We start from the raw sequence: 18,943 nt of genomic DNA, 5'->3' as shown, positions 1-18,943 counted from the left end.
AAAGAGACAAAAAATCATGATACTATGGCCTCATACGTTAACATTTGAAGTTTAATGTTAAACAAGCTTTTCCTTTGTAAGAATAAATCCAAAACTAGAATTTCAGGGCTCAATCTATTATTCAAGAATTTCTTTCAGTGAATTTAGAAATGGAAATGGCAGAAATAATAGAAATCACCTGACCAGAACGAGAGGAAATAAACTCAAAAGAAGCCTCAGGAAGCTAACACGTCTCTCTGTCTTGCATTCCCCAGATGCCCAAACCAAATGCTAAGTATTTAATGTACATGCTCAGCACTACCACAGCTTTCGGAATCAAATAGCTAGGGAGACTTTTTTAAAAATTCTATCAAGGAATTCAGTGGTTTGATAACATTAGTCCTGCAGTACCTGATTCCTGTAGATTAATGTTATTTTTTAAATAGTCTGTTCTTTTTTGTACGTAACCTGTTTTCATAACCACCTCTTGCGTTTTCTTTGTTAAGCAATTTTTGTCTAACCACCCAGTTCTTGTTACCGAGTTTCTATTTTGAGTGATTTCTCCAGGAGTATTCTGTTTGGTGTCCTATCTCACTTCCAAGCACTGTCTGGACAGAAATCTGTGTTCCTTTCCTCTTTACCCATGGACTTAGTCTGTTGATTCTCGCTAGATTTGCTTGCTGCTGTTAGCCTATTTCTCTGGACAACGGCCAGTTGTTCCTCTTAAGATTTTCTGAAACCATGCTGTGCCTGCAAACCAGAGTGTTCACCTGTCACTCCCTCCTCACCAGGCCTTTGTGTCCCTACCTGGACTTCCACCAATGCTAATGGCTTTCCAACCACCTCCCCTCACCTGGGAAGATACTCTCAGTCTGACACTCATTATGCATCTGTCTATCCAGAATTCCTCACACTGCTGATTTCTGAAGAGCATTCCAACTTCAGTGGATCTTTTTCATCTCTGCGTCTTAACCATCTCAACCTGGCCCTTCTGACAACTCTAATGAGAAGAAGGCAGAAATTAAGAACAGAATATATATTTTTTGGTCTCAGTCATTGCTCAGGATACCAGGAGATGAGAAACAGCCTGGAATTTCCCATCCTTGACAATCTTTACCATATCCTGCCCCACTTGGGCATTGAGATGGAGCTAAGAGATAGAAAAAAAACAAAAAAAGCAAAAGAGTCAACCAATAAGAAGAGTATAAAAGGAAAAATATGTCAATAGTTTATGTTACGGAGTTTGAATTCTCACTTCCCCATTTTCCAGTAATATGACATTGGGCAATTACATGAATGCAATTAGCTTCAGTCTCCTCTTCCTTAAAATGTGGATAACAAAAGGGTTGACTCCATAGGGTTGTTATGACTCAATACATAACATAAAAAGTACTCAAATATTTGCCATTATAGGCATATATTTTAAGATCTACTGGCCGAAGTAGAGGCACTGTAGAATAATGGGAAGAACAATGAACTACAAATAAGTCAGGGCATAGTTTCAAATCCTAGTTTGTCCATTTGCCTACTATAGTACTTTGAATGAGTGACTTAACCTGACTTTTCCTCATCTATAAAATGTGATTAGAGATGGACACGGTGGTTCACGCCTGTAATCCCAGCACTTTGGGAGGCCGAGGCAGGCAGATCACAAGGTCAGGAGATCGAGACCATTCTGGCTAACACGGTGAAACCCCATCTCTACTAAAAATACAAAAAATTAGTCGGGCGCAGTGGCAGGCGCCTGTAGTCCCAGCTACTCGGGAGGCTGAGGCAGGAAAATGGCGTGAACCCGGGAGGCGGAGCTTGCAGTGAGCCGAGATCGCGCCACTGCAGTCCCGTCTGGGCGAAAGAACGAGACTCCGTCTCAAAAAAAAAAAAAAAATGTGATTAGAAGATTTTAAAGGTATTTCTAACATGCAATAAACATCTAATACACTTATTATATTTTTAAGTCTTTAAATATCTGTAGGTCTCAATACCAGCTGAGTCTTACCTTACTATAGTTTACACCATGCCACATCACAAGAACTCCAGGATCAAATGTTATAATGAAATATTTTCCAAATAAAGAATGCTGTTTTGAAATATTATTTACCATCATATTTTGAATTTTCTATTTACCGTGCCTTTCTTCTAAGTGGATTCAATGCTTTTATTTAAATTAAAAGATTTATCTTCTTGTCAAAATTACAGTACTTTATTACCTTTGATATTACATAACTAAGACAGAAATACAACTATATAAAAAGCGTCAGTAGAACACATGAAATTGTATTTATTTCACTACACATTTATGTACCAGTCATTATTTTGAACTTATATATTCTTTCATTAATTTTTGCTTAAAGTAATTAATAAACCATACAGGGGAAATTTCATTATAAGACATGAAAGAATTTAATGTCAAATAATTTCAGATGATGTATATGCATGAGGGGTATGTGTCCTCAAATAACATCATGTTCTCCAACATTATTTCTTTATTACACTTATGAGGAAAAAAAAAGAAGCCAATGTGTTTCATAACACATTGTTTTGCCTATAGTCATAGTTTCCAAGAACTTGTGGATGACATTAAGTGAGGAGATGCAGTGTGCTCTTATCTACACACACACACACACACACACACTACACACACACACACACACACACTCATACACATATGATTTTAAGACAATAAGCCTTGCTAAAAGACAATTTGTAAGCAAAAGATATTACACACAAGATTTGCCAACCACCCAGAAATGTTAATTCTAAAAGTGCAATGTCATTTTTTAATGTATTTGGAAAAAAGCCTGTGAGTTTGAAAGATTCCAGCCATTACTGAGATCACACAGTCAAAGCACCTGCCTCAACATGTTTTTCCTTCCTTTTCTCCTTTTCCCTCTCCCCCTACCTTCACTTTCTCTTTATAATGCTGTATTTGTTTTCTGTGGATGCACAATAAACAGCCAAAAACTTGGCAGCTTAAAACAACGCACATCTACAATGTCAAGCTTCTGTAGGTCAGTAGTCAAGGCACAACTGACAGATGGGTACTCTGCTTCAGCTTTCCCGTGTCCTCATCTGGAGACCCATTGAAGTAGAAATCTGCATCCTAAACCCATTCAGGTTGTTAGAAGAATACATTTCCTCCTGGCTGATGAAGACACCCTCAGGCGCTAAGGCTGCCTATAGTTTTCTACCGTGTGGCCCGCTCCATAGGCAGTTTACAACTTGGCTCTTTGTTTCTTCAAGACCCACAGAAGAATCTCTGACTCTATTCTGCTAAAACAGAATTTTATACAATATAAAGCAATGGAACAACATTCCATTACCTTTGCAATACAATGTAACCTAATGAAGAGAGTGACTTTCGACACAAGGAGTCAAGCTAGGATGTGTCTGCCACTCTGTATGACAGTAATTTTGTAAGAATTATTTTCCAAAGACCACTTTAAATTTACCACATTAATGACCTTCAGGCTTGGTTCAGACTTCATTGAGGTTTTTTATAAATCAGAAACAATAATGTTTTTAACTCCAAAGGAAAAAAAAAAACTAATGCTCATATGTTGACCCCACTTGAATTTTATCTCCACAGGGTCATTTAAATATCCACATCAGCTGTCTTCACATATTTAATTGACAAGCACTTTATAAAGTATTGACATCAAAACAATGCGGTTCTCAAGACAATATTACTATATGGGTTATAAATTCATAATGAAAATTTTGTTTTCTTTATAATGACAATCAAAATACACTTCTCCTCTATATCTTTTAAAATCCAAAATAACTATAATTTTAGTATGGTATAAATATTTTCAGCAAATTGTGAAAATGGAGAGGATAGAATTGAGAGTGCAGGTAGTATGCCAGGAAGAAAAGTATAGGTGTACTTTTAAAATCTCTTCAATCCTCTCATTAAACAAGAAGAATAGTAAAAAATATATATATAAAAAAAATCCATGGACATCTGCAAAAAAATCTAGTGACGAAATATCCCATCAACTTCTGAGAATAGAAGTTGGTGGTGTCATTCCACCACTAGCAGGATGATCTGTGCAAGACAAAGATAGGGTAGGGTAGAGAAAGCAGCACTCTGATATCAAAAGTATCAAAAATCCAGAAACCATAAGTAACCCACAAAATTCACACACAAAAGTGGAGTACTCTCATTTTGAAATCCTCAACCATGCAGAGCTAAGAACAATTTGTGAAAATCAAATAAGGATACACTGGTTCCAATGTGAAGGAGAGGGCCAAAAAACTATGAGGACCTACTAGGGAAAATATTCGAGGGCACTAGTTAAGTCAGCCCATGAAAGATTTTGGAATTATTGATCAAAAACTCATTTTTTGGAAAGATGGAGATCTCCTCTGAACTGGGGGAGGAAAACTTCTATGAATAAATGGTAAGCTTAATGGGAAAAAAAAATCCCTAGGAGTGAAGGAGAAAGAATTTTCATATTCTGGGTAGTAGATGAGGGGAGGTGCCAAGGGAGCAGATCTTAGAACTTTGGACCTGGCCAAATAAAGAAGTTATATTATTAATACTTTATAATTACAACAAAACAGGAAGCTCTCAAGTAGTGAAACTACCCTGACCCGCTCCACATAGCAGGACTGTTCCCCTCCCAGTATAAGAAAATCCATATCACTCAATATGAACAAAAGAAATGAATTGTGACCAAACCTCATATAAATATATGGGAAGAAAATAATAAAAAAATCTGAAGATTCACTAAGAAATCTGATGATAAAGTAGAAGTAAACCATAATATAGTGCATAAACATAAGAAAACAGCAAATGCAAATTAAGAAAACTAAAGTGATTAATTAAAAGTGCTAATCAAAGAAAAACCTCAAAATGAGATTACAAAATAAGACAAATACTGGAAAATAGAACTTTCAGAACTAAGGACAGAGTTTTTTTTAAGGGAAAACAAAATTCAATAAGGAAACTCAACTTGAATAAACTTGAAGAGATATTATGGAAGGTAAGGTAAGAAAAACAAAGGATATCAAGGAGAAAAAATAAACAGAAATTACACCAATAGATACATAGATAAAAAACAGTTTGGACAACAGGAAAAGAAGGAACAACATAGATATAATAGGTAATCCTAAGAAGACAAAAAATATGATCAGCATAAATGGTAATAATTCATACAATACATTTTTAAAAAGGCTTGAACCTACATATTTGCAAAGGTACATCACGCAACTGAGAAAAGTATCAGAGAATAGCCACACCAAGACAATTTCTAGTAAAACTACCAGACTTAAAGAAAGAATTATTTAGCACTAGGCAAAAAAACTAAATCAGTGTAAAGGAAAGGATGTTTTTGCATTGGCAACAAACATCCCAGCAACACTTCATAAGATAAAATGACAGAGACAAATACTTAAAAAGTATGAAATAAAGGGTATTCAATTAGGAAAAGGGGAAGTCAAATTGTCCCTGTTTGCAGACGACATGATTGTATATCTAGGAAACCCCATTGTCTCAGCTCAAAATCTCCTTAAGCTGATAAGAAAATTCAGCAAAGTCTCAGGATACAAAATCAACGTACAAAAATCACAAGCATTCTTATGCACCAATAACAGACAAACAGAGAGCCAAATCATCAGTGAACTCCCATTCACAATTGCTTCAAAGAGAATAAAATACCTAGAAATCCAACTTACAAGGGACGTGAAGGACCTCTTCAAGGAGAACTACAAACCACTGCTCAAGGAAATAAAAGAGGATACAAACAAATGGAAGAACATTCCATGCTCATGGGTAGGAAGAGTCAATATCATGAAAATGGCCATACTGCCCAAGGTAATTTACAGATTCAATGCCATCCCCATCAAGCTACCAATGACTTTCTTCACAGAATTGGAAAAAACTACTTCAAAGTTCATATGGAACCAAAAAAGAGCCCACATTGCCAAGTCAATCCTCAGCCAAAAGAACAAAGCTAGAGGCATCACACTACCTGACTTCAAACTATACTACAAGGCTACAGTAACCAAAACAGCATGGTACTGGTACCAAAACAGAGATATAGATCAATGGAACAGAACAGAACCCTCAGAAATAATGCCACATATCTACAACTATCTGATCTTTGACAAACCTGAAAAAATCTGATCTTTGACAAACCTGAGAAAAACAAGAAATGGGGAAAGGATTCCCTATTTAATAAATGGTGCTGGGAAAACTGGCTAGCCATATGTAGAAAGCTGAAACTGGATCCCTTCCTTACACCTTATACAAAAATCAATTCAAGATGGATTAAAGACTTAAATGTTAGACCTAAAACCATAAAAACCCTAAAAGAAAACCTAGGCATTACCATTCAGGACATAGGCATGGGCAAGGACTTCATGTCTAAAACACCAAAAGCAATGGCAACAAAAGCCAAAATTGACAAATGGGATCTCATTAAACTAAAGAGCTTCTGCACAGCAAAGGAAACTACCATCAGAGTGAACAGGCAACCTACAAAATGGGAGAAAATTTTCGCAACCTACTCATCTGACAAAGGGCTAATATCCAGAATCTACAATGAACTCAAACAAATTTACAAGAAAAAAACAAACAACCCCATCAAAAAGTGGGCAAATGACATGAACAGACACTTCTCAAAAGAAGACATTTATGCAGCCAAAAAACACATGAAAAAATGCTCACCATCACTGGCCATCAGAGAAATACAAATCAAAACCACAATGAGATACCATCTCACACCAGTTAGAATGGCGATCATTAAAAAGTCGGGAAACAACAGGTGCTGGAGAGGATGTGGAGAAATAGGAACACTTTTACACTGTTGGTGGGACTGTAAACTAGTTCAACCCTTGTGGAAGTCAGTGTGGCGATTCCTCAGGGATCTAGAACTAGAAATTCCATTTGACCCAGCCATCCCATTACTGGGTATATACCCAAAGGACTATAAATCATGCTGCTATAAAGACACATGCACACGTATGTTTATTGCGGCATTATTCACAATAGCAAAGACTTGGAACCAACCCAAATGTCCGACAATGATAGACTGGATTAAGAAAACGTGACACATATACACCATGGAATACTATGCAGCCATAAAATATGATGAGTTCATGTCCTTTGTAGGGACATGGATGAAATTGGAAATCATCATTCTCAGTAAACTATCACAAGGACAAAAAACCAAACACCACATGTTCTCACTCATAGGTGGGAATTGAACAATGAGAACACATGGACACAGGAAGGGGAACGTCACACTCTGGGGACTGTTGTGGGGTGGGGGGAGGGAGGGAGGGATAGCATTGGGATATATACCTAATGCTAGATGACAAGTTAGTGGGTGCAGCGCACCAGCATGGCACATGTATACATATGTAACTAACCTGCACATTGCGCACATGTACCCTAAAACCTAAAGTATAATAATAATAATAATAAATAAATAAATAAAATAAATAAATAAAATAAAACAACACAAAAAAAGTATGAACTCAGGATTTTGAATTGAACCAAACTAATTTTCAATTACTGTTATAAATTTGCAAGAATATTGAACACAAGGTCCATTTTCTGAGAATTTATTAGAGAGGAAGCCCACCAAGAATTCAAGGTAAGTTTTAGCAACTTTGCTGTAAAACTATGACTAAAGTAAATTGAATTTATGTAAATTTAAAGCTAACACCAATTAATGGAGGTGACATAACCAAATAGAGTATACACGTGGTGTTTTTTGACAAAAGAAGTCTATGACAGCCAACAATAATAAATAAGACAGACACAATGTATGAATTATACAAGTTCACTCCTCGATAGGGTGTGATTTGGTGTAAGTGATTGTCACTATCAAATAAAATACTGGAGGAAAGGGATAAAAGAATGAAAACGTTACTAGCTAATTTTATTATTGTTACATTATAAGGGTGCTAGACAGTACTGATAAAAAATGAACTAAGTGTATCTTAAAGTAACTATTAGGAAAAAAGCACAGGCCTTCAGTACACACTGGCCTACTTTTTTAGTAAATGGGCATAATACCCCCAATTTAGTCACAAATGATTCAGAAAAAAATAATATTTATATGCCTCCCCACAGACGCACCCGCATGCCTAAACACACACACACACACACACACACACACACACACACACACACAGAGAGAAAGAGAGAGATGAGAGGGAGGGAGAATGGTAAAGAAAAGGGGCAAAAGTGTGAAACACTGAAAATTGGTAAAGAAGAAATAAGAGTTTCTTGAATAATTGCTGAAACTATTATTCTGTATGTTTGACTCTAAATTTGGAAATTTGTTGATAAATACACATTAATAGATCTAGGAAGAAAACATTTACAAATAGAAATTTTTTAAATAAAATTTGTATTACTCCAATTCAAAAGTAACAACGAGGACACCCTAGTACCATTACCTTTAAAGTCTATAACAAAACAAATGTACCTAGCATCTTCAATTGTATTTCATAATAAATTGGAGGTCTTACCTAACCTAAGTGGTGATTAATACACACCACACACACACACACACACACACACACAGGTTGAACATCTCTAATACAGAATCCAAAAATCTGAAATGCAAAATGCTCTAAAATCTGAAATTTTTGAGCACCAGTATGACACCACAAGTGGGAAATTCCACACCTGACCTCACGTGATGGGTCACAGTCAAAACACAGCAAAAACATTATTTTGTGCGCAAAATACTTAGAAATATTTTATAAAATTACCTTCAGGCTATGTGTATAAGGTGCACATAAAACATAAATGGATTTTATGTTTAGATTCGGGTCCCACTCTCAAGATATCTCATTATGTATATATCATTATTCTAAAACCAGAAAAAAATGAAATCTGAAACACCTCTGGTCCCAAGCATTTCATAAAAGGGATATTCAACCTGTATATTTATATATGTCATATTCATATATATATAGCATAAGAATTTGAAAAGAAGATTATCTTCATATGCTGAGATATTATAACTGGAGAATCAAAAAAAAATCAATAAAAGTCTACTGCAAACAATAAGAGTTTAGTAAACTGGCTAGAAATATAATTAACATCTCCAAACCAATAGACTTAGCAAGATATAATGGAAGGGAAGGTTTTATTTACAATAAAATAATAATAATAAATTATACAGCAATAAACTTTAAAAACTACAATAAGAGATATAAGGAAAAATATAAAGACTCATTAAAGATGCAAAGGATATGTGACCAAATGGAAATGTACTGCTTGAATATGAATATTCAACTTCATAAAGGTGTTAATTCTAAGTTAATTTTGTAAATGTAATTAATTCAAATAAAATTCCATAATGTTCTTCCTTGGAACAAGACAAGTTGGTGGTGAAGTTTTTAAAAAAGAATAAGTATGAAAAAATTAACAAGAGAAAGGCTGAAGAGCATGTGGTGGGGGAACTATCATATCTCATGTTAAAATACTTTAAGGCCTCCCTAATTAAAAGCATAGTATTATTTAATAAACTGAAAGAGCAGTAAAAATAAGTAGAATATCAAAAATAGGCTCAAATATGTATAGAATTTTGTCATGATAAAAGTGTCATCTCAAATCAGTGGAGAAAGATAAATTTTTAATAAATGATATCAGAACAACTGGATAAGCATGTGGAAATGTATAGAATTTGACACACTGTTTCTATCATGTACTAGGATAAATTGCAAATGAGTCTAAGATTTAAATATAAAAAATTAAAATTCTAAAAGAAGTAGAAAACATGGATGAATTTGTTTTTTAACCTGGGAGAGGAAAACATGTTCATTCCTATCGCTATTCGTCTAGCATTAAGTAATCAGGTACAAGAAAAAATCATAGAAGTATTAACCTGGTAATTTTACATTCAAATATAAAACATGTATGTAACTTCGAAAACTTTTCCTTGAAAAACGTATATATTTCCTAGCTCTGTTCCATTGAAAAGGCCTAGAAACAATGTTAACCCACTAGTAAAGAATACCATTAGAGCCCAGATCATGGTCTCTAAATATTATTTCCCACTAAAGGGACAGTACTTTATGGAGACATGACTGATACCAGGTCTGGGGTGCAAAATGCAAAAGATGATCCTAGGATACCATGTCTAAAGGGTATAGGAACCAATTTGATGGGACTCCTACTGGCCTAAATTATATGAAACTGACCTTCAAAGAGCATAGAGATTGCAATACGTTGAAACATCTGATATAGCACAACCTGTAAGAAATAGTATTTTTAAAATTGATTAGATACTATTAACATGTGCTAGAATACAACTTATTATCTTTATAACAAATCTTTTTAAGAAAAGAGAAAAATCCAAAAATCTTACCCTATTTTTCTTACTGAAAAAGTTAGCCAAATAAAACTCCTCTTGACAGACGAGCTACAGCAAACAAGCACAGATAAAATGGTGAAATTAGAATATTGCTATTTTCCAAACTCTAAATAACAGATAGGGATAATAACCAATAAACTTTAAACTAATCAGGTCAAAAGTTAATAAAAATCTCTTAATGGAGGGATCAGGCTGATACTACTTAAATGCACTGGTCAATTGAAGAATTAACAGAAGTGGAAGATGGCCGAATAGGAACAGCTCCGGTCTACAGCTCCCAGGACGAGCGACTCAGAAGACGGGTGATTTCTGCATTTCCATCTGAGGTACCGTGTTCATCTGACTAGGGAGTGCCAGAGAGTGGGCGCAGATCAGTGGGTGAGTGCACCGTGCACCAGCCGAAGCAGGGGCAAGGCATTGCCTCACTCGGGAAGCGCAAGGGGTCAGGGAGTTCCCTTTCCAGGGGTGACAAACGGCACCTGGAAAATTGGGCCACTCCCACCCGAATACTGTGCTTTTCCGACGGGCTTAGGAAACAGTGCCCCAGGAGAATATAGCCCACACCTGGCTCAGAGGGTCCTACGCCCACGGAGTCTCTCTGATTGCTAGCACAGCAGTCTGAGATCAAACAGCAAGTCGGCAGCGAGGCTGGGGGAGGGGCGCCCGCCATTGCCCAGGCTCCCTTAGGTAAACAAAGCAGCCAGGAAGCTTGAACTGGGTGGAGCCCACCACAGCTCAAGGAGGCCTGCCTGCCTCTGTAGGCTCCACCTCTGGGGGCAGGGCACAGACAAACAAAAAGACAGCAGTAACCTCTGCAGACTTAAATGTCCCTGTCTGACAGCTTTGAGGAGAGCAGTGGTTCTCCCAGCACGCAGCTGGAGATCTGAGAACAGGCTGACTGCCTCCTCAAGTGGGTCCCTGACACCTGACCCCCGAGCAGCCTAACTGGGAGGCACCCCCCAGCAGGGGCAGACTGACACCTCACACGGCCCGCCAGGTACTCCAACAGACCTGCAGCTGAGGGTCCTGTCTGTTAGAAGGAAAACTAACAGAAAGGACACCCACACCAAAAACCCATCTGTACATCACCATCATCAAAGACCAAAAGTAGATAAAACCACAAAGATGGGGAAAAAACAGAGCAGAAAAACTGGAAACTCTAAAAACCAGAGTACCTCTCCTCCTCCAAAGGAACGCAGTTCCTCACCAGCAACGGAACAAAGCTGGACGGAGAATGACTTTGACGAGCTGAGAGAAGAAGGCTTCAGACGATCAAATTACTCTGAGCTACGGGAGGATATTCAAACCAAAGGCAAAGAAGTTGAAAACTTTGAAAAAGATTTAGAAGAATGTATAACTAGAATAACCAATACAGAGAAGTGCTTAAAGGAGCTGATGGAGCTGAAAACCAAGGCTCGAGAACTACGTGAAGAATGCAGAAGCCTCAGGAGCCGATGCGATCAAATGGAAGAAAGGGTATCAGCCCTGGAAGACGAAATGAATGAAATGAAGCGAGAAGGGAAGTTTAGAGAAAAAAGAATAAAAAGAAACGAGCAAAGCCTCCAAGAAATGTGGGACTATGTGAAAAGACCAAATCTACGTCTGATTGGTGTACCTGAAAGTGACGGGGAGAATGGAAACAAGTTGGAAAACACTCTGCAGGATATTATCCAGGAGAACTTCCCCAATCTAGCAAGGCAGGCCAACATTCAGATTCAGGAAATACAGAGAACGCCACAAAGATACACCTCGAGAAGAGCAACCCCAAGACACATAATTGTCAGATTCACCAAAGTTGAAATGAAGGAAAAAACTGTTAAGGGCAGCCAGAGAGAAAGGTCGGGTTACCATCAAAGGGAAGCCCATCAGACTAACAGCGGATCTCTCGGCAGAAACTCTACAAGCCAGAAGAGAGTGGGGGCCAATATTCAACATTCTTAAAGAAAAGAATTTTCAACCCAGAATTTCATATCCTGCCAAACTAAGCTTCATAAGTGAAGGAGAAATAAAATACTTTACAGACAAGCAAATGCTGAGAGATTTTGTCACCACCAGGCCTGCCCTAAAAGAGCTCCTGAAGGAAGCGCTAAACATGGAAAGGCTCAACCGGTACCAGCCACTGCAAAATCATACCGAAATGTAAAGACCATCGAGACTAGGAAGAGACTGCATCAACTAACGAGCAAAATAACCAGCTAACATCATAATGACAGGATCAAATTCACACATAACAATATTAACTTTAAATGTAAATGGACTAAATGCTCCAATTAAAAGACACAGACTGGCAAATTGGATAAAGACTCAAGACCCATCAGTGTGCTGTATTCAGGAAACCCATCTCACGTGCAGAGACACACATAGGCTCAAAATAAAAGGATGGAGGAAGACCTACCAAGCAAATGGAAAACAAAAAAAGGCAGGGGTTGCAATCCTAGTCTCTGATAAAACAGACTTTAAACCAACAAAGATCAAAAGAGACAAAGAAGGACATTACATAATGGTAAAGGGATTAATTCAACAAGAAGAGCTAACTATCCTAAATATACATGCACCCAATACAGGAGCACCCAGATTCATAAAGCAAGTCCTGAGTGACCTACAAAGAGACTTAGACTCCCACACATTAATAATGGGAGACTTTAACACCCCACTGTCGACATTAGACAGATCAACGAGACAGAAAGTCAACAAGGATACCCAGGAATTGAACTCAGCTCTGCACCAAGTGGAGCTAATAGACATCTACAGAACTCTCCACCCCAAATCAACAGAATATACATTTTTTTCAGCACCACACCACACCTATTCCAAAATTGACCATATACTTGGAAGTAAAGCTCTCCTCAATAAATGTAAAAGAACAGAAATTATAACAAACTATCTCTCAGATCACAGTGCAATCAAGCTAGAACTCAGGATTAAGAATCTCACTCAAAACCGCTCATCTACATGGAAACTGAACAACCTGCTCCTGAATGACTACTGGGTACATAATGAAATGAAGGTAGAAATAAAGATGTTCTTTGAAACCAATGAGAACCAAGACACAACATACCAGAATCTCCGGGATGCATTCAAAGCAGTGTGTAGAGGGAAATTTATAGCACTAAATGCCCACAAGAGAAAGCAGGAAAGATCCAAAATTGACACCCTAACATCACAATTAAAAGAACTAGAAAAGCAAGAGCAAACACATTCAAAAGCTAGCAGAAGGCAAGAAATAACTAAAATCAGAGCAGAACTGAAGGAAATAGAGACACAAAAAACCCTTCAAAAAATAAATGAATCCAGGAGCTGGTTTTTTGAAAGGATCAACAAAATTGATAGACCGCTAGCAAGATTAATAAAGAAAAAAAGAGAGAAGAATCAAATAGATGCAATAAAAAATGATAAAGGGGATATCACCACCGATCCCACAAAAATACAAACTACCATCAGAGAATACTACAAACACCTCTACGCAAATAAACTAGAAAATCTAGAAGAAATGGATAAATTCCTCAACACATACACCCTCCCAAGACTAAACCAGGAAGAAGTTGAATCTCTGAATAGACCAATAACAGGAGCTGAAATTGTGGCAATAATCAATAGCTTACCAACCAAAAAAAGTCCAGGACCAGATGGGTTCACAGCCGAATTCTACCAGAGGTACAAGAAGGAGCTGGTACCATTCCTTCTGAAACTATTCCAATCAATAGAAAAAGAGGGAATCCTCCCTAACTCATTTTATGAGGCCAGCATCATCCTGATACCAAAGCCTGGCAGAGACACAACAAAAAAAGAGAATTTTAGACCAATATCCTTGATGAACATTGATGCAAAAATCCTCAATAAAATACTGGCAAACAGAATCCAGCAGCACATCAAAAAGCTTATCCACCATGATCAAGTGGGCTTCATCCCTGGGATGCAAGGCTGGTTCAATATACGCAAATCAATAAATGTAATCCAGCATATAAACAGAACCAAAGACAAAAACCACATGATCATCTCAATAGATGCAGAAAAGGCCTTTGACAAAATTCAACAACCCTTCATGCTAAAAACTCTCAATAAATTAGGTATTGATGGGACGTATCTCAAAATAATAACAGCTATTTATGACAAACCCACAGCCAATATCATACTGAATGGGCAAAAACTGGAAGCATTCCCTTTGAAAACTGGCACAAGAAAGGGATGCCCTCTCTCACCACTTCTATTCAACATAGTGTTGGAAGTTCTGGCCAGGGCAATTAGGCAGGAGAAGGAAATCAAGGGTATTCAAGTAGGAAAAGAGGAAGTCAAATTGTCCCTGTTTGCAGATGACATGATAGTATATCTAGAAAATCCCATTGTCTCAGCCCAAAATCTCCTTAAGCTGATAAGCAACTTCAGCAAAGTCTCAGGATACAAAATCAATGTACAAAAATCACAAGCATTCTTATATATCAATAACAGACAAACAGAGAGCCAAATCGTGAGTGAACTCCCATTCACAATTGCTTCAAAGAGAATAAAATACCTAGGAATCCAACTTACAAGGGATGTGAAGGACCTCTTCAAGGAGAACTACAAACCACTGCTCAAGGAAATAAAAGAGAATACAAACAAATGGAAGAACATTCCATGCTCATGGGTAGGAAGAATCAATATCATGAAAATGGCCATCCTTCCCAAGGTAATTTACAGATTCAATGCCATCCCCATCAAGTTACCAATGACTTTCTTCACAGAATTGGAAAAAACTACTTTAAAGTTCATATGGAACCAAAAAAGAGCCCGCATTGCCAAGTCAATCCTCAGCCAAAAGAACAAAGCTGGAGGCATCACACTACCTGACTTCAAACTATACTACAAGGCTACAGTAACCAAAACAGCATGGTACTGGTACCAAAACAGAGATATAGATCAATGGAACAGAACAGAGCCGTCAGAAATAATGCCACATATCTACAACTATCTGATCTTTGACAAACCTGACAAAAACAAGAAATGGGGAAAGGATTCCCTATTTAATAAATGGTGCTGGGAAAACTGGCTAGCCATATGTAGAAAGCTGAAACTGGATCCCTTCCTTACACCTTATACAAAAATTAATTCAAGATGGATTAAAGACTTAAATGTTAGACCTAAAACCATAAAAACCCTAGAAGAAAACCTAGGCATTACCATTCAGGACATAGGCATGGGCAAGGACTTCATGTCTAAAACACCAAAAGCAATGGCAACAAAAGCCAAAATTGACAAATGGGATCTCATTAAACTAAAGAGCTTCTGCACAGCAAAGGAAACTACCATCAGAGTGAACAGGCAACCTACAAAATGGGAGAAAATTTTTGCAACCTACTCATCTGACAAAGGGCTAATATCCAGAATCTACAATGAACTCCAACAAATTTACAAGAAAAAAACAAACAACCCCATCAAAAAGTGGGCGAAGGACATGAACAGACACTTCTCAAAAGAAGACATTTATGCAGCCAAAAAACACATGAAAAAATGCTCACCATCACTGGCCATCAGAGAAATGCAAATCAAAACCACAATGAGATACCATCTCACACCAGTTAGAATGGCAATCATTAAAAAGTCAGGAAACAACAGGTGCTGGAGAGGATGTGGAGAAATAGGAACACTTTTACACTGTTGGTGGGACTGTAAACTAGTTCAACCCTTGTGGAAGTCAGTGTGGCGATTCCTCAGGGATCTAGAACTAGAAATTCCATTTGACCCAGCCATCCCATTACTGGGTATATACCCAAAGGACTATAAATCATGCTGCTATAAAGACACATGCACACGTATGTTTATTGCGGCATTATTCACAATAGCAAAGACTTGGAACCAACCCAAATGTCCAACAATGATAGACTGGATTAAGAAAATGTGGCACATATACACCATGGAATACTATGCAGCCATAAAAAATGATGAGTTCATGTCCTTTGTAGGGACATGGATGAAATTGGAAATCATCATTCTCAGTAAACTATCACAAGGACAAAAAACCAAACACCGCATATTCTCACTCATAGGTGGGAATTGAACAATGAGAACACATGGTCACAGGAAGGGGAACATCACACTTCGGGGACTGTTGTGGGGTGGGGGGAGGGGGGAGGGATAGCATTGGGAGATATACCTAATGCTAGATGATGAGTTAGTAGGTGCAGTGCACCAGCATGGCACATGTATACATATGTAACTAACCTGCATGTTGCACACATGTACCATAGAGTCTAAAGTATAATAATAATAATAATAATAATAATAATAATAAAAAGAAAATACATACTATCAATAGTCTACTGCTAAGGATACAAATTGGTACTAAATTTCTGGAAGGCAACTTGGTAGTATACATCAAGATTTTAAAACTGTATGTAATAATTGACTTAACAGTTTTAATTCTAGAAATATGGCCTAAGAAAATAATTGAAAAAAAAAAAAAAGAAATTCACGTTCGGAAGCTCTATCCTAATAAGTCCAAAAATGGAAAAAGTTAAATGTGTTAAGTTTTCTACAGCAGCATTGTTTTTTAAAGAGTCTAAGTTTCTGATAGTGCATTGACTAAATAAAAAAAGGGTATAACATTGTGTAAAATTGGGAAAAAAGAGAATGTACTATATGAGGTTAAATAAATTATTATAACGGGTAAAAAAAAAAAAAAAAAAAAACAGAAGTGAAACAAGCAGACATTATGTGCCTCCTGATGTGACATCCTAGGAAGTACAGAGCACAATCAGGATGTCTTATCAAAGAACTGGATATCAGTCCAGTCCTCTCTGTATATACATTACTATAATTATTCAAGAAATATAGGGGATGGAGAGACAAGGTAAATGATACTATAAGGAAATAATAAGCCAAAGCCAGGATACTGACACTCGACAGGCTAAAAGATTCAATTTCTTCAACTAAACTGTGGCATGGTGAAAAATAGAAGGGGAGACCGTGAGGACATAAAGACACTTAAGAGAAATAACTGTCAAATGCAATGAGGTATCTTCTTTCAATCCTTATTCAAATCAACTACAAAAAGACCCTTTCAGACAATTAGAAAACTTTCGACACAAACTGGCTATTATATAGAATTAGGTAATTATTGTTAATTTTGTTAGCTATTATAATGATGCTTATATTACAAAAATAAATGTTTTTATTAGCGGTCCATACTCATGTATATATGGCTGAAATAACATAATCTTTAGAATTTTCTTTAATATACTCTCAAAAAACAAGGTAATACATGTTGGATTTTCAGAGTTGCTAATATTCATTTTTATCACCACCAAAATATAATAACATTTCTATGCGCCAAGCATCCAACTTTCCAGAAGAACTGCCATATCTTATTTTTGCAATTGGCCATTATTCCTGGCTTTCCAGAGAGTGGTATTTATGAAATTTCCAGTGTCCACAAAACAGCATTTGTCTGTTGGAAAGAAACAAAGTGAAAGATACTATTATCTGACCCATAAGAGTGTATGATTTTTCAGAGGAGCTATAGCACATAATTTGAACACTTTCAGAGAAACATGCAACCAATAAATTTTAACGGAAGTTATCCATGTCCAGGAATACTGTAGAATTATTTTCCCCTTTGGGGAGGGTCATTATGTGAATGAAAGCAATTGATCACTCATGCACCTGTCTCAGCATTATTGGTTAAAAAAAAAAAAGCACTATATATGGACTTATAAATGTCAGCCTACAAAGGACCTTGGAAAGGAGAAGACAGCAAAGCTCAATTTACTACTTAAAGTACAAACCACTGTTATAAACCACACTGAGGAGGTCAGCTGCAGATGTTTATGATGCCATCGCTAAGATATGTGGGATACAGCTGGAGGGGCTATTTCAAAGGACAGAACCACTCTTCTTAAGCTGCTGCTGCCTCTGTTCTCAGTGAACCCCAGTTAGACCTGCCCACTAAGGATGTATGGAGTGGCCTGAAGCTCAAGCACAGCAGTGGAAAATAACAGATAACAGCATCCCCAAACAGTAAATGCCCAAGGAGTGCAGATGCTTGTTAGGTATCTGTCGTCTTTCTAAATTGAAGAGTGCTGTTTGCACCGAGGGTTAGGTTATACTCTAATGTATTTAAACATCTGTTCACTTAAAAATATTTATGATGCATGTAATCTCTGAGCAAAAGCAGAAAACTCTGCTGTAAAGGAGCTTCCAGTCAAGAGAAGGAGACAGACTTTCGCCACATAGTCACAGTGATGAACACTAATTATAAATAGTGATAAGGAAAGAAGCAGTTTCTTCCTGTGTCTGTATCAAAGGAATCCTTTCTCTAGTCTGGCAGGGTCAAGAAAGGCTTTCCTAGGGAATGCCACTTACCTGATGCTTGAAGGAAGAAAAGGTATGCTCTGGGCACAGTAGAGCAAAAATTTCCCAGGCAGAGGGGACTGTGGGAATAAAGGTGCAGCTAAAGGAGGTCAGGTAGGTTATAGTACAAAGACCAGAGGGAGAATGAAGTTACATGAAGTTTGAGAATGAGGCAGGCCTGATCTTAAAGAACTCTGTAGCCGTGTTAAGGTGTTCAAATTTTATTATAAGAGCAATTGAAGCCATTGACAGCCAATTGAAGGATGTTAAGCAGAGGAGTAACATGATTTATGTCTTTA

The sequence above is a fragment of the Pongo abelii genome, chromosome 11 (genome assembly GCF_028885655.2).
Source record: "Pongo abelii isolate AG06213 chromosome 11, NHGRI_mPonAbe1-v2.0_pri, whole genome shotgun sequence".
In the NCBI taxonomy this organism is placed as follows: Eukaryota; Metazoa; Chordata; class Mammalia; order Primates; family Hominidae; genus Pongo; species Pongo abelii.
The sequence above is the reverse complement of the archived record's forward strand: the minus strand, read 5'-3'. Positions refer to the sequence as shown.